Source organism: Macrotis lagotis, chromosome 8 (assembly GCF_037893015.1).
Source record: "Macrotis lagotis isolate mMagLag1 chromosome 8, bilby.v1.9.chrom.fasta, whole genome shotgun sequence".
NCBI lineage: Eukaryota > Metazoa > Chordata > Mammalia > Peramelemorphia > Peramelidae > Macrotis > Macrotis lagotis.
The window spans coordinates 15,354,379-15,372,834 of record NC_133665.1 but is presented as its reverse complement, the minus strand read 5'-3'; the positions used below and the strand labels follow the sequence as shown (position 1 = coordinate 15,372,834).

Genomic DNA, 18,456 nt, shown 5'->3' with positions numbered 1-18,456 from the left:
AGGATGTTATATCACCAGGTGATCTTCTACTCAAAGCGATTCAATCTCCTGGAATGGTGCTGGCATAATGTCCAGATTCCAAGCATATAATAATGAAGTCAGCACAATAGCTCTTCATTTTGGGAAGTTGACTAAGCTAGCTCTGGCAAGATATGAATCAACCTTATCTTCTGTGGATCCATGTCTGGAAAGTATTCTGTCAAAGTAAATGAATTCATTTTGAGCATTCAAAATTTCTCCATTTGCTATAACTTATGGTTCTAAGTATGGATGGTATAATTGACTGATAGAGAATTTCTATTTTGCTGGATTTGATTGTCAGGTCAAAATTAGCACAAGAGACAGAGAATCAATTTATACTCTGTTGTATCTCAGACTTAGAGGCTGTAATCAGTGCACAATCATCTGAACAAAAAGTTAACCACCAACTCTTCCTCCCCCTTAGTCTTGGCTTAGATCCTTTTCAAGTAAAATAATTTACCATCAGTGCAAGAGCTGACCTTAATGACCTTAATGCCATTTTTGTTTTCCTTGACGATGTCCAACATCACTGAAAACATCATGCTAAAAAAGCACAGGACAGGATTATAGGAAGATGACAGAGAAATTTGGAAAACTTTCAGTTCTCCAATTTTCCTCCACATGCAAAAGAAAAAGTCTCAGAGGGCTTGTAGAACAGAAGAAATAAACAAAAGTTGGGGGTAAAGCAATTGTCCTCTTAGGACAGTTTTGAGAAAAGGAAAGAAGCAAAGTTCAGAGATGAAGGTTTCCTGAAGTGCAAACTCCTCCAGGCCAACTCTGTGGAATCAACAAATAATAAGACCTGGGGGCAGCTAGGAAGAGAGGCAGCTTCAAACACTTTTATCCAGCCAATGTATTGGGGTTTGACCACTGAGGAGAAAATAGAAGATCTTTCCACTATGAGGGAAGCCAAGCATAATGATGCTGGGGGGAGCTAGTACATACCTGATGAGGGCAGTAAGGAGGAGCAGAGATGCTATTGGCTGTGGGCACTTGCAAAAGAGCAGAATCCTTGATTTCAGTTTTAAGGCAGAGAAGATGGCTGTAGATTGCAGTCACCAGAGGAACTGCAGGGAGCAAGATCATCTGGAATACAATGTGGTTGGGAGCCGTAGCCACAGTTTAGGAGTGGAGAAGAGAGCACCAGGTTGGGTCTCAGGAAAGACCTCAGAAAATAATAGTAAAAAAGACTTGAAGCTTCAGGCATCCTTGTCTATAACTCAAGACTAAAAATTGATTACACTAATAGCTGGGAAAAAAACCCAAAAACAAAATGCAAATAAATAAATAAATAAAATGACTGTGCAAAGGAAAAGAACTCAACTATGCAATATTATGAGGATAGAGAAGATCTGAGTTCATATTCAGAGAAAGATAATGGAACTAAAAAAGTCACTCTTTCTTCATAGAGATCAAATCTCAATGATCAAATAATCCCAAGCACAAAGAGTTCGTGAATGAATTTAAAAAGGACTTTAAAAATCAAGTAAGGGACACATCTCTTTGACAGAACTGGAACAGATTATATCTGCTTTTAAGGTTTCCATTAAGATACAAGAAAAATGATCCCCACGCTTTCTTTTTGCATGACTATGGTGGTCTAGATTGAATAGGGGAATACAAGAGGTTACCAAATAAGTCATCACCTCATCTGTATGTGTGAATGTTTTCTAATTTTTTTTCTGGTAGAGATTTTGGAATGGAAATAGGACAGAAGTATATCCCAGCCATGCCAATTTGTTAGATCTTTTTGACTTGAGCAAGCTCTTCAAAATAAGTTTGGAATAGATTTGGAACTTTGAATCTATAGGTCAGATTTTGAAATAGGAATTGTAGAATAAGACCATCTTGAAGAAGATTAAGGGCAGAAGTATGACAGGTCAAATTGATTTTAAAGCCTAGCATTCCTAGTTTGCAGTTACAAATCTCCTACTTAATAGTAGATCCATGGTATTCCTGGGCTGATTTTTTTTTTTAAAAAGAAGCTCAAGTGTTGAATTCTCTAAATAAAACTGAGTTTTATGTCTAGAAAAAAAAATCAAGTAAGGGGAGCAATGGATAGAGCACTGGCCCTAGAGTCAGGAAGACCTGAGTTCAAATCCAGCTTCAGACACAACAGCTGTGTGAAACCTTGAGCAAGTCACTTAATCCTATTGCCTTAAATAATTTTTTTTAAAAATCAATTAAGGGAGATCAAGGAAAAAATAGGAAAAAAATGAAAGCAATACAAGAGAATCAAGAGACTTATGGGGGCAGGTAGGTGGCACAGTGGATAGAGCACCGGCCCTGGAGTCATGAGTACCCGAGTTCAAATCCTACGTCAGACACTTTAATAGTTACCTAGCTGTGTGGCCTTGGGCAAACCATTTAACCCTATTTGCCTTGCAAAAACCTAAAAAAACAAAAAATAGAATTATGAAAAGAAAGTCAACCAACTTAAAATAAAGAATCAAAAACTTAAGAAAATAGTTCCTTGAAATAGAAAAGGGGAAGATAATGACATTCTAAGACACCAAGAAATAATAAAATCAAAAAAGACAAAAAATAGAAGAGAATGTAAAACATCCATCAGAAAAATACAACTCATCTGGAAAACAGACTGAGGAGAAATAAGAATGGATGACTATCTGAAAGTTACTATTTAAAAAAAGAATCTTAATATATTATTAAAAATTATCACCCTGAAGTTCTGGAAGAAGAAGGAAGATCAGAATTTTTAAAAATCCACTGATGACTATCTGAAAATGATCCCAGGAGGAAAAGTTACAGAAATAACAGAGCCAAGTTTCAAAGTTCTCAGGTTAAGGAGAAAATACTGGAAGCTACAGGAAAAAACTAACACTTGTGGAGCTAGAAGGAGGATTACACAAGACCTAGAAGATTATTAGATCTTGGAAGACTAGATTTTTAGAGAAAAGAGCTAGAGGTACAACCAAGGGTAGCTTACCCAGCAAAGGTAAGTATAATCCTTAATGGGGTAAAAAAAGTGGATATTTAAAGAACTGAAAAATTGAAAGATATTTCTTTTTTTACATTTAGTTTATATATTTATATTTATATTACTACAATAGTCTTGTAAAAGTAACCATAATCCCCCCTCTTCTACAAAGAAAGAGAAGCCTCAAGAAAAAGAAAGTGAGAGAAAAAGAAAAAAATGAACTTCGGTCTATGTTCACATACTCAGCTCTGTCTCTAAGATGGATTGCATTCTTTATCATAAATTCATCAGAGAAGTTGCTTCAATATTTTCCCCCACAGTTTCTATTGCTAATGGAATTTCCCTCCATTCTATTCTTTCTCTCCTTTCACTTTGTCCCTCCTCAAAAGTGTGTTGTATCTGACTACCCTCTCCCACAATCTTCCCTTCTATCACCTACACCCTCCTCTCCTCCCCCTACCCCCTTTTTCCCATCCCTTTCCTCTCCTTTTAATTGTAGGGTAAGAAAGATTTCTATAATCTACTGAGTGTGTATGTTATTTCCTCTCTGAGTCCTTCCAATGAGAATGAAGGTTCACTCATTCCCCCTCACCTTTCCCCCTTCCACTCCATTGCAAATGTCCATCTTTTCTCCTGAAAGAGGATGTTCTGTTTTGCTGGGTAGTTGATTCTCAGCTGTAATCTAAGCTCTTTTGTCTTCCAAAATATTATACTCTTAAATCCTACAAGCCCTTAATACAGACACTGCTAAATCCTATGTAATCCGGACTATAATACATTATACTTGAATTGTTTCTTTCTGCTGCTTGTAATATTTTCTCTTTGTCTTGGAAGTTCTGGAATTTGGCTACAATAATCCTGAGAGTTTTTGGGGAGAGATCTCTTTCAGGAAGTGATCAGTGGGTTCCCTTAATTTCTATTTTACCCTCTGCTTCTAGGATAACGGGGCAATTTTCCTGGAGAATTTTTTTAAAAATAAAGTCTAGGTCCAATCTCTGAAAGCTGCCACTCCTTTTCTGCTCCTCTCTTACCAATTGTATTGACTTTACAATTTAGCAACAAACTGTTAATTTGGGGAGCAGCCATTTTAAAAGACTGCACTGACCTCCATCTAGCATGAGGAAGGGGCTAGAAAAGGTACCCTAAAAATCATCAATTTCATGTAACGTAACCCTGGTCTGATTACCACAGCAGGCAGGGCTGCAACCATGCAGTTGAAACACACACAAAAAAAAGGGATAAAAACTTTTGTGAAGATAATTCCACTCACCACTGACACATGGAATGTGTGCAAGCTTATGGACAATACAACATCCAGTAGACGTGAAAGATGAACAGCAGAAGATCTCAACAGGTATTTCATCCAAATAGCAAATTAAAGCAGCTTTGAGCTTTTAAATCACTCCCATTGATTGACGAACCTGATGAAAAGAGGAAAATGACAAATGCTAGAGGAATTGTGGAAATAGAGGCATATTAATGCACTCTTGGTGCAGAGCTGTCAACTGCTCCAGTCATTCTATAAATAAGTTTGGAGCTATGGTCAAAAAGTTATTAAATTGTGTGTACACTTTGACTCAACAAATAATTCCAATACTAGATTTATATTCCCAAAGAGATTAGAGAAAGGGGAAAAGAAACCACATGTTCAAGAATATTTATAGCAGTTCTTTTTGTGGTGACAAACTAGGGAGTGAACACCTTTTGGGGAACAGCTAAATAAATTAAGACGTGTGAATATAATGAATATTGCTGGGGAATATGAAAGGATAAAATGAACAATTTCAGAGCAAACTGGGAAGGTTTCTAAGGGTTTATAAAATAAAACTACTTTTTTTTTTTTAATTTAAGGCAATGGGGTTAAATGATTTGCCCAAGGCCACACAGCTAGGTAGGAAATTAAGTGTCTGAGGTCACATTTGAACTCAGGTCCCCCTGAGTTATGGACAGTGTTCTATCCACTGCACCACCTAACTGCTCCAGAAAACAACTTCAAAAGATTGTAGAACCCTGCTCAATGCAATGTTAAACAATGATTGCCAAGGACCAAAATAAATGTGCTATACACCTCCAGCCATACAAGTGATAGACTTAAAGTGAAAAATAGATATACATATTTAGAATTGCCAGTATGGAAATTTATTATAGTGGACAAAGCATTTTAATGACTTTCTTTTTCCTCTTTTTATTGTTCAGTGATACAGAGTAGCACATGCTACTTTATATATCAAAGCTAAATGTCAAATGAAAGGCACAGACAATAAAGAATATAGTAAGGGGCAGTTAGGTGGCACAGTGGATAGAGCACTGTCTGCTGAAATAGAATCAGCACAAGGTGCTTTGCCACATGAGAGGACTTCAAAACCGTCAGGAGGACCTGAATTCAAATGCAGTCTCAGACACTTAATACTTACTTAGCTGTGTGACCTTGGACAAGTCACTTAAGATGTGCAAAAATAAAAAAAATCTTATAAAATAAAAAGAATATGGTAGTTCAGCAAGACAAGTAATACCTATGGGCTTGAGTGATCAAGCAGGGAAAACTTCAGAGGGCAAGGAGTACTAGAGGAAGGCTTTAAATAAAGGAATAAAGAAATGATAAAAGCCTAGCTTTTACCCAAAAAAAAACTGTCAACACAAACCTAGTAAAGACACTAAACCAAATTGTGATAGAAAAATCCAAAGGAAAATATAAGCACTTTTCTAGTCAGGGTCAGCCTGGATAGACTGAAAAAGAACTATAGGAACTAGAGACATTGCTAAGCAGGAGGGTGACAGCATCCTTGTGCTTGTGGCAAGAAAGGATCAGGAATACAGGAAAGTCAGACCTGTAAGGAGCAAGAAGAGAAGCCCACTGACAACTCTGCTGCTCTGAACCTAAATATGGTTCAAAAATTCAAACTCTATTGGGGAGAGGACCTAACCCAAAGGCAGTCGACCAGCATAAAGTGCAATCTTGAATCTGAAGTTAAGACCTGAGAAAAGATCAGAAGCAAGAAGCAGTTGTGTGGCACCAAACCTGCAGGGTCTATGAATCACTTCTCAGCTCAGTCTGAAAACTAATTGAATTGAATAACAAGAGCAAGGAATTTAGATCAAGAAGAGATATCCCAATTGCTCAGAACCTAAAAAGTCTCCCAGCTAACTGCCAGGAACTGTCAGTAGCAGTCTTCCAAAATTCTGACCATAGGTGGTTATTTGGATTAGGAGTTTGCAAAACTCAGACAACAGAGGAAGACAACAGAAATTTAAATACTTCAAATACCTTAGCATCTAAGTTCAGAAAGTAAATATCTGAGCTTCAAAAAGACATAGACAGTAATATAATAACAACAGGAGGCTTCAATATTTCTCAGTTCTAATTCTAATAGATAATAGAGAGATAGAGAGATAGATAGATAGATAATATATAAAACAAATGTCTGAGAAACTAGTTAAGACTTTATAGTATCTTCTAAATGGAATTGTAAAAGAATATACTTATTTCTCTATACATAGAAATACTGACCTTGTACTAAGATGCATATAGTAAACAATTGTAAAAAAAAGGCAGAAATAGTTAATATACCCTTTGGTTCAGGGACCACAAACAAAAGATTTTAACAATAAAATCTTGGGTTAAAAAACAAATTAAGAGAAATAATAAAAATCATGTAAATGAAATATTAATGATGAAAAATATAACAAAATTTTCAGAATGTAACTTAAATAATCATCAAGGGAAAATCATAACCTTATAATCATGCATTAACAAAATAGAAAATAGAATAATTAACTGAATTTGCTTTTTTCTAATTTGAAAATCAAGCAATAAACCTAAAATAACCACAAAGGAAAAGATTAAAATTGTGAAGTAAAATGGTAAATAAAACTGAAATCCCTTTTTTTAAAACATTGACAATCACTGTTATTAGCTATAACTAGTGATAACACAGTCTGATTAAAAAAGATGAAACCAAAAAAATCAAATCAATGAAATATCAAATGAGCAAGGTGAAATCACAGCAAAACTAGAAGAAATAAAAAGAATAAGCAGAATATATCATGCACAGTGATCTGCAAAGGAAAAAAACTTGAGAACACAAAAGAAACAGAGGTATACCTTCAAAGATATAAAATGTCCAGCTATCAAAAGACCAGATGAAGATCTTAATTAATCAAATCTCAGAAAAGAAAATAGAAGTAGTTGGAAAGGAAATACCTCAGAAAAAAAGTCCTGGACCTAGAGGATTCACAGGAGAATTCTATCAAATTTTAAAAACAATTTGTACTCATAATTTCCAAATTACTCTCAAAAACTGAGAAAGGACCCTGCTGGAATCCTTTTATGAGACAAATATAGTCCTCATAATTAAATCAGGTAAAGACAAAATGTAGAAATAAAACTATAAATATATGTATTATTAATTAACATATTGATAATTAATTATATAGGCAAATAAGCAATGACTCAAATTTTTAATCAAATATGGCAATTTATTCAAGAAATCATTCATTATGAAAAAATAGGATTTATACTAGGGATGCAAGGAGAGTTCAACATTAAGAAAACAAGCAACAAAATTAATTATATCAAAAACCAAAACATTCAGGGCAACTAGGTGGCACAATGGATAGAGATTGACCCTGGAGTTAAGAGTTCAGATCTGGCCTCAGACAATACTTACTTAGCTATGTGACCTTGGGCAAGTCACTTAACTCCATTGCCCTGAAAAAATCCTCCCCCAAAAGCCAAAACATTCAAAATCACAGGATTACCTCAACAGACTAAAAAAAAAGCCCTTGACATAGTACAACATTATAGTACATAGTGTATAAAGTTGGACATTTTAAAAAAACATAAAAAGCATCTTTCTAAAAAACCAAAAACAAACCTCATATGCAATGAGGATACATTATAACCTATTCCATTAAATATGAGAGTGAAGCAAGGATGCCAGTTCTTCCCTCTATTTTCAATATAGTTCTGGAAATGTTGTTATAGCAATAAAAAAAAGAGAAAAGAAGGAGATAAAGATAGGTAAAGAGGAGATAAAGCTATCCATTTGCTGGAGATGGTTTATTTGGAAAACCCCAGGGAACTGACAAAAATACTAAATGAGAAAATATATTGTTTTATCAAAGTTGTGGTTTACAAAATAAATGCTCAAAAATCAACAGCATTTTTGATATTATAACAAAAAAGCAATAATAGAAAGGGACATTTCATTCCAAATGACTACAAAATGCCTAAAACAGCTGGAGATCAACCTCCCAAAACTCACAAAAGATTTAGATTGGCTTAATTACAAAGCACTCCTTAAACAATTAAAGAATACTTACATAATTGGAAGATGCCATTGGTCCTCTTCAAAAGCAAAGGACAAATGTTACAAATTTACAAATGTTTTCTCAGTGATGTCATAACAACTCTGGAAAGTAGGTACTGTTGTTATACATTTTACAGTTGAGAAAACTGATGTAAAACAGTTTAATTGACTTGGCCAAGGTCATACAGTTAGTCTCTTTCCTGAATCTAGGCTCAGCACTCTAGTTACTATACCACCTTAAAGAGGGAGGCTAATACCAAAGAGAAAATAGTCGTAAGAATAAAGAACTTCCTAATACAGAAGTGAGTGTTAAGAGAAATGTAGGAAAAGCAGAGAACTGGAAACTAGAATCTGGTGAATGAATGAAAAAAATTGAGTTAAGTCAAGTCAAAGGCAATTTATTAGGCACTAACTATACAAGTATTGTGCTAAACTCTGGGGTTACAAAGAAAGGGGATATCCATTTATTTATAAATATTACATGTAAGACATAAGTATAATATATTACTATTATAATATAAAAATTATGATAGAAAAGATTTCTGAGATATATGGAAATTATTAAACTGATGTAAAGTGAAATGAGCCAGTCCAAGGATAACAGCATTATAAAGAAAAATACCTGAAAAACTTTAACCAAAGCTGTGGTCAACCACCTCTCCAAAGGACTAAGATGTTACCATTTTTCTGAGAGAGGTAGTATTCTGATGGTCTAGAAACATCATTTTTAGACATGCCCATTGTGTATTATTTTGCTTGATTTATTTATTATAACTATTTGTTATAAAAGTTCTCTATTTTAATTTTTGTTTTTAATTGGGGGCAAGAGGAAGAAAGTGCTAATGGCACCCAAAAAGGAGGAAAAAAAGGCCCTTGAAACTTTATTTTTAGAGTCAAAAGGATACAACCATACACTTCAATTTACTATTTCAGAATACCAAAATACTTCAAGATATAGATGAGTTGAATTTTTAAGTTAAGTGACAAAACCATGCTACTTAAAATGTAGTATGTTCAGTTTGAAAGACTGAAGACCAAATTATTGTTTTCCTTGAATAAATGTGGTATTCTGTATTCCCTGCTTGCCTGTCCATATTTATGTTGACAAACAGCAACTGAAGAAGAAAATAAATGTTTAGGTGAGAAGGAAAGATTGTAGCTACCTTTGAAATAGAAGCTTTTTATCTAGATGTTAAATAAGTCATCTTTATATTGAGACTCACTGGGGGAAACTTACAGAGAGTTTTAAGAGTAGAAAAGTCTGTTACAAATATTGTGACTTCATTTCTATGAAGCTCTTCCCCACAAAATTATCTCACTTGTACAGAAAACACCCAAGTCAAGTCAAGACTCCATTAAAATAGAAGACTATCATTAGGTTACATTATATCAAGATTTATCCATTTTACATTGTACTGTTTGTATCTGGTAGCCAGCTTACTCAACCTGACAACCTTCATAAAGGAATACACTTTGCTAAGAAAACTGTATCATTTGACTGTGAAGAATCTCTTGGTAACCCTGTTTATCATTTGCTGCCATAACAAGACCAAATTACATACTGATTACCAAACCTGAGCTGTGGGGTGCTCTTTTTTCTTCAACTGAGATACTGCTCAGTAGCTTCAGATCTCAGGCTGAAGATGTTAAAAAGCTCCCGAGATACCTCCACCTTGTGTTGTGCTTTGATTGTGCTTTCAACAAGTGTCTGGGAAGTGTGACGCTATTAGGCCCAGCTGGCTTATTGAATTATGCTTTATTAGAAGGACCCAGTATGAAATTAAATTCAGCTTGAGTTTTAGAGTTGATTATATAAATGGTTTTCTTTATCCTGCTTATTAAAAAGCTGACACAGAAAGATGATCACCAGAAAAAAACTTGCCTAGTCATGCTATCAAGTTGATCATGTTTGCCTGCCATCTTTTTACAATATTAAGCTTCTTAGAAGATATATTGGGATCTAGTTGGGAACTAGTCCTTCTTGGTGAGAGTTATTTTGGGCAAATTGACCATTCTTTTTCTTCATAGGCCATGCAAACTTGCCCAGAATAAAAGTCTTCAAAATTTGACCAAGTGATGCTGAAGAGACCATCAATAGCATATTCCTGTAAATAGGAGGAAGCTAACATTTAGATTCAATGTATATTGGAGATGGGCTCAGCCTTTTAAGAACAGCAGTTGAAAACTCCAAATGTGCACAATAAAATCAAACAGGCAGGATACGATGTCTTAACAAGAGAATATGGAGATTTTGTTACTAAGTACTAGACTCTAGATGATCTTCTAGCATCTAGTACTTAGTAACAAGATACAAATATTCCCAAATGGCAAAAGATGTTTCACAATCAAATCAAAAATCACACTGAATGGTGACCAGCCTTTTTAAACTCACTCAGAAATTAACACTGCTTCAAAGATACCTGAAAACAATCTTAGTGACAGATTCAGTAAATACAAATCAAAGTATATTTAGATTTTTATGCAATGTATCATCTTCTCTAGTACATGTTGTTGAGTTTTTAAATATTCAATTCATTGGAAGTAAATATGGAAACAGAGAGGGAAAGCACATATTACTTCTACAATAAGACTTGAAATTGACAAAATTATTGCAAAATTTAGACTTAAATAGAAGAAAATAGGGAAAATTATCACTTATAGAGATATAAACTAAATAACATCCCTTATGAATATGAAATGGAAATAATAAGTAGGTTTTATGGATTGTATCTAGTAGATAGAATGCCTAAAAAAAGCTATAAATAGAGAAATCTGCAATATTGTACAGGATGGGTCCTTCTTCAATATATATAGGGATTTCATGCATGCCAATATTTATAGGTTTATTATTGATTACAATATTTACTCACCCTAATACTGGAATGACTATAAAGGAAGGATTTCAGAAAAATTCCTTGAATAAAACAGATTGTAAACTCTGTCCAAATTTAACAGGACTGCCTCTCTCTGAGGCATACAAAAGGCTTCAACATTATGAAATCTCTGGAAAACCCAACACTGGGAATTCCAAGGAGATGCCAGAATATATATACAGGGAAAACAGATACAAGATGGGTCATATAGAATTCCAGGGAAATTAATAGTTTTGCCCCCCTTACCATATACATGAAAAAGATGGTGAGAAAATAATTAGTACAGGTGACCGATATGTGAACTCCAGCAGCCTTAGTTTCATGGAAAAGAATAAAAAAGTCACAGAAACTGTGGCTTCTACCAACAAAGCCAGAAAGAAAAATTGGTTATTGTAAGAGTTAACAGATGGGTGGACAAGCATAAAGACCCTCACTACAGACTGTTAAGGAAGTGTATCTAAAAACATTACTTACACAAAAAATATAAAAAACTTTCCATTAAAAGAATTGCTTAATTAATAACTTTAAGTAAATTAACAATTATATAATGTAATAATAAATATGGTAACAGACAGGTTAAGGTCATCGTGGTCCGAGTAGGGATAAGAAATTAACTATGATTATTACTTAAGCTTGTAATCACATGATTAAAACTTGTAACCATATGAACTATATGATTGATGATGAAAATTGTATACTCTTGTAACCAAGGAAATGATCTCAGCTTGCTTGCTTGCTTGAAACATACATGATTCTGAAACTATAAAAATAAATCCAAGCAGCTGACAGTCAGTCAACCTGCTCCTGCCTTGACTCAACTCATTTCACCGACTCTATCCCTCCTGTCAGGTTCCAAGAACCCTGCGGAGGCTGGACCCTGCATATATATATATATATATATGTATATATATATATATATATATATACATATATATATATATATATATATATATATATATAGTACAGGAGATAGCAACCAAAAAATAGCTCAAAAAAGAAGAGCAAGAAAACAAAATAGCTGTCTAACAAGACTTCACAAGTAGCTAAAGAGAGAAAGAAACAGAAGGGAGAAAGAGAGAAAGATATATCAGCTGAACTCACATTTCCAAGAATAACAAGGAGAAATGAGGTTTTCCTGAGCAGTAAAGAAGAAATAGGAAATAATAGGAAAGATGAGATCTCTTCAAGAAAACTAGAGATACCAAGGGAACATTTCATGCCAAAATGGGCATTCTAAAAGACAAATATGCAAAGGATTTAACAAAAAGTAGAAGAGATTAAGAAGTGCCAAGAATATATAGAAAATATGTTATGTCATAGGACACTATTGTTCTATTAGAAACCAGGAGGGATGGGAATTCAGGGAAGCCTGGAGTGATATGCATGAACTGATGCTGAGCAAGATGAGCAGAATCAGAAAAACATTGTGCACCCTAACAGCAACGTGGGGGTGATGATCAACCTTGATGGACTTGCTCATTCCATCAGTGCAACAACCAGGGACAATTTTGGGGCTATCTACAATGGAGAATACCATCTATATCCAGAGAAAGAATTATGGACTTTGAACAAAGACCGAAGACATTACCTTCAGATTAGAAAAAAAAACCCGTTATCTTATTATGTAATTTACTATCTCATACTTTATTTTTCTTCCTTAAGGACATGATTTCTCTGTCATCACATTCAACTGAGATTAGTGTATAATATGGAAACAATGTAAGACTAACAGAATGCCTTCTGTGGGGAGTGGGGGGAGGGAAGCAAGAATGGGGGGGGAATTGTAAAACTCAAAATAAATAAAATCTTTCTAAAAAAGAAAGAAAGAGGGGCGGCAAGGTTCATAGTGGATAGAGCACTGGCCCTGGAGTCAGGAGTACCTGAGTTCAAATCCGGCCTCAGACATTTAGTAATTACCTAGTCGTGTGGTCTTGGGCAAGCCATTTAGTCCCATTGCCTTGAAAAATCTTTAAAAAAAAGAAAGAAAAAGAAAAGAAAGAAAGAAAGAAAGAAAGAAAGAAAGAAAGAAAGAAAGAAAGAAAGAAAGAAAGAAAGAAAGAAAGAAAGAAAGAAAGAAGGAAGAAAGGAAGGAAGGAAGGAAGGAAGGAAGGAAGGAAGGAAGGAAGAAAGAAAGAAAGAAAGAAAGAAAGAAAGAAAGAAAGAAAGAAAGAAAGAAAGAAAGAAAGAAAGAAAGAAAGAAGGAAGAAAGGAAGGAAGGAAGGAAGGAAGGAAGGAAGGAAGAAAGAAAGAAAGAAAGAAAGAAAGAAAGAAAGAAAGAAAGAAAGAAAGAAAGAAAGAAAGAAAGAAAAAGAATATACAGAAAAACTATACAAGAAAAATCTTAGCATCACCAATAACCATGATAGTTCATTTACTGATCTTGAGCAAGACATCCTGGAGAATGAAGTCAAATGGCCCTTAGGAAGCATTACTAACAATAGGGCTGGTGGAAGTGATGCAATTCCAGCTAAACTACTTAAGATCCTAAAGGATAATGATTTCAAGCATTTTTTCATAGGTCTATAAATAGCTTCAATTTCTTCTTCTGAAAACTTTTCATGTCTGTTGACCATTTATTAATTGGGAAAGAACTTATATTCTTAAAAAATTTGACTTAATTTTCTATGTATTTGAGAAATGAGACCTTTATTTGAGAAATATTTTCTTCCAATTTTCTGCTTTCCTTTAATCTTTGCTACATTGGTTTTGTTAGTACAAAACATTTTCAATTTAATGTAATCAAAATTATCCATTTTGCATTTTTAATGCTTCCTATCTCTTATTTGGTTATAATTTTTTCCCTTATGATGGAAAAATCCATATCCAAGAAAACAGACTCCGGGGAGTTTGTATTGCATATTGAAGCATACTGTTTTTCATTTTTTTCATGATTTTTTTTGGTGTGTCTTCATTCACAACATGACTGATATGAAAATGTTTTTCATGGTTGCATGTAAATAATTTATATCAAATTGCTTATATCTCAGAGCAAGGGGAAGGGTGAAGAGAATTTGGAACTTAAAAGATTTCTTTAAATAATCTTTTTCTTTATCCATCGATCTGACAAAGTATTTCATGCTCACCTAATTTGTTTATATCATCCTTTTAGTCTAAATTGATATCCATTTTGGCCTCATGGTGTGAGATATTGCTTTCTGCATAGATTTCTATGTTTTTGCTTTCTATGTTTTCCCAGCAATTTTTGTCAAATAGCTTTTGTCCCAAAAGTTTAGATCTTTGTGTTTATCAAACACTGGATTACTAAGGTCATTTTTCTTATGTACACATTGTGTACATAATCTATTCCACTGCTCCACCACTCTATTTCCTAGCCAGTACCAGATTGTTTTGGTGTAAATCTAGTGATAGTATGCAGATGCCAAGGGAACGTGTTAATCAGTCATCATTTGCTCTCATGATCTATGACTAGTCCACCACTTTTCTGATCATACATCTTCTCTAGCTATATACTTTGCATCATTTTCCCAATATATTTTTTGTCAGTAATATAGTGGTAACTACTAACAACTCACTATGAATCTCTTTATTACCCTTTGGGTGAACTGCAATTGTAAATTTTCTGAGGCTATGATATTCTATGACATCTAGTCACACTACATTACTAGAAAAATGTTGATGTTAAAAAGATTAACCTTGTTTAAGAAAGAAGTGCTATTTATTCTAAATCAAAGAAGAATTCCCTATATGTGTTAAGGATCTATCAGATACTTCTGATGAGAAATAAAACTGTGTTGATTGCATCAAGTCCCAAAATACTACAGAGACTCCTAAATGATCCCATGTGATTCCATTCCATCTTCTCCCACAGACTGTCCCCTCCTATTATCCCTATTCTCTCAATAATCTGCAGTCTCTCCCCATCTACTGACTTCTTTCCTACTGCCTGCAGATAGTCTCTCATCCTCAATATTCATGTCTCCCTCATCTGCCCATCTGTATTAGCGATTGTCCTTTCTGTAGTTAAACTCTTTCAAAAGATTGTCTATAATAGCTGCCTCTATTTCCTTTCCTCTCACTCTATTCTTAACTGTTTGCCTTCTGGTTTCTAACCAAAACTACCTCCTCCAACATTACAAATAATCTCTGAACTAACAAATCTAAATGGTCTTTTCCCAATCCTTGACTTTTCTGCAACCTTTGACACTGTCAGTCACCCTCTTCTAAGTTTTCAGGACAAGTCTCTCTCTTAATTCTCTTCCTACATATTTGACTCTTTTTCATGTACTTCATTGTATTTTCACCTAGATCACACTTTCTAACTATGGGTATCCCCAAAGTTCTGACCTGAAATCCTGTTTTCTTCTCCTTCTACATAATTTCATTTGGAGATTTCATCAGCTCCCATATATTCAATCATCATCTCTGTGTAAATTGACTATCAGATTTACTCTAATGTCTTTGCTATCCTCCAATCTCACATTTTGGATTTTTAGACACTTTAAACTGGCTATCCCTTAGGCATCTTAAATATATCTAAAACTTAACTTGTGTTTATCCAAAAACATAATCATCTCTCCCCCAACATCTTCCTCATTTTATTACTGTTGAAGATACAACCATCCTCATAATAATCTAGATTCACAGTATAGGCATTGTCTTCAATTCTTCCTTATCTCTCACAATCCCCCCATCCTATATCTAATTAGTGATCAAGTCCTATTGTTTCTACTTTTGTTTACATTTCTCATATATTCCCATTTCTTTCCTTTGATACCCTATGCAAGCCCTCATCATCTCATGATTGAATTACTGCAATAGGATGTAAGCTGCTCTCTCTGCCTCAAATCTCTTTTCACTCCAATCCACCCTCCACTCAGGTGTTAAACTGATCTTCCTAAAATATAGGTTGCACATAATACCCTCCCATTCAATAAACTTCAGTGGTTCAATGTGACCAGAAGGGACAATGATCAATATTGGAAGGGATGCAGGAAATCTGGGACACTAATGCATTGTTGGTGGAGCTGTGAATTCATCCAGCCTTTCTGGAGAGCAATTTGGGACTATGCGCAAAGGACAACAAAAATGTGCATACCCTTTGACCTAGCAATACCACTACTGGGTCTATACACTGAAGAGATGATAAAAAAAAAAGGGTAAAAACATAACTTGTACAAAAATATTTATAGCAGCCCTGTTTGTGGTGGCAAAAAAATTGGAAATTAAGTGAATGTCCTTCAAATGGGGAATGGCTTAGCAAACTGTGGTATATGTATATCATGGAACAATATTGTTCTATTAGAAACCAGGAGGGATTGGGTGGTTAGGTGGCGTAGTGGATAAAGCAATGGCCCTAGAGTCAGGAGTACCTGGTTCAAATCCGGTCTCAGATACTTAATAATTACCTCCTGTGTGGCGTTGGGCAAGCCACTTAACCCTGTTTGCCTTACAAAAACCTAAAAAGAAAAAGAGGGGAGGCTAGGTGGCACAGTGGATAAAGCACCAGCCCTGGAGTCAGGAGTACCTGGGTTCAAATCCCGTCTCAGACACTTAATAATTACCTAGCCCTGTGGCCTGGGCAAGGCACTTAACCCCATTGCCTTGCAAAAAAAAACCTAAAAAAAAAAGAAAAAAAGACAAAAGAAAGCAGGAGGGATGCAAATTCAGGGAAACCTGGAAAGATTTGCATGAACTGATGCTGAGCAAGATGAGCAGAACCAGAAAAACATTGTACATCCTAATAGCAATATGGGGATGATGGTCAACCCTGATGGACCTGCTCATCCCTTCAGTGCAACAACCAGGGACAATTTGGAGTTATCTGCAATGGAGAATACCATCTGTATCCAGAGAAAGAATTATGGAATTTGAACAAAGACCAAAGACTGTCAAATTAGAAAAAAAAAGTTATTATGTAATTTTACTATCTCACACTTTATTTTTCTTCCTTAAGGATATGATTTCTTTATCATCACATTCAACTGAGATAAATGTATAACATGGAACCAATGTAAACACTAACATAATGCCTTCTTGGGGGTGGGGGAGGGAAGCAAGAATGGGGGAAAATTGTAAAACTCAAAATAAATAAAATCTTTCTTTAAAAAAACTTCAGGGGGGCAGAGCCAAGATGGTGACAAGAGTGGATGATGTCTTAGGCACTCTCTCATAAATCCTTGAAACTAAGGACTTTAACTAAATTTTCAAGAGACAGAACCCACAGAGGGACCCAGTGAGGCAGTTTTCCTACTCAAGGTAACCTGGAAAAGAGCAGAAAGGTTCTGCTCCCCGGGGTTGGAGGGGTGGCCTACCAGAGGGGTGGCCCCCCAGAGCAAAAGAACTTCAGCCTCCTGGAGACAGCCCCAGGGTGCTGGGAGCCACGGCTCCTAGCAGCAGGGGAGTTTCCTGAGCTACGACCCGGGGAGCACCAAGCACAAATTGGGGGAAGAGCAGGGGGACCTCTGCCAGAGTGACCACGTGAAGCCCAGCCCTCAGGGCACACAGCCAGCAGCTTGGCCACTGCATTTCAGATCCAGGAACATAAGCAGGCAGAGCCTGTAAGCAGGAGTGCCCAGGGAATAAGCCCATTGAGCTGAGGGAGGTGAGTGAAGAGGGAGTGAAGAGCTCTGTCCTCTGCCCCTGGAACAGGACTCTGGGGCTCTGAACACATTCAGATCCTGATCTCAGTCTAGCCCCCCCTCCCATAGAACAGCAGGGCCCCCCCACCTCAGCCCCGTGGCAGAGCGGGGCACTTATGATCATTCACAGACCAGGAGGGAGGACAGAGCCTCACATACTGAGATCCTTGTGGGAGTGTCCCAAAAGCTCAGGAAGCACCCTAAAAACAGTTTTAGGCTGGGAAAATGAACAAGCAGAGAAAAAAGAGGAACACCATTGAGAAATATTTTGCCTGTGAGCCCAAGAAGGATCAAAATACTCAGTCTGAAGATGAAGAAACACAAGCTCTGGCATCTAACAACTCCAAGAAAAACAGAAATTGGGCTCAGGCTATGATAGAGCTCAAAAAAGACTTTGAAAATCAAATGAGGGAGTTGGAAGAAAAACTGGGAAAAGAAAGGAGAGAGATGCAGGAAAAACATGAATATGAAGTCAGCAGCTTAGTCAAGGAAATCCAAAAAAATGCTGAAGAAAATAGCATGCTAAAAACCAGCTTAGGTCAAAAACCAGCTTAGGATAAAACAGTTCAAAAAGTTATTGAGGAGAAGAATCCTTAAAAAAGCAGAATTGGCCAGATGGAAAAAGAGGTAAGAAAACTCTCTGAGGAAAACAAATCCTTCAAACAGAGAATAGAACTCAAGGAGATTGCTGAATTTATGAGAAATCAGGACTCATT

General features: G+C 35.6%; 1 non-coding gene across 1 annotated transcript; it reads left to right on the top strand.

The window, feature by feature from the left end:
* Nucleotides 1–1,517: 1,517 nt before the first annotated feature.
* LOC141496723 (small nucleolar RNA SNORA31) lies at nucleotides 1,518–1,646 on the top strand. The gene has a single exon (XR_012471125.1). It is a non-coding gene; the product is annotated as a small nucleolar RNA SNORA31 (small nucleolar RNA).
* Nucleotides 1,647–18,456: the final 16,810 nt, after the last annotated feature.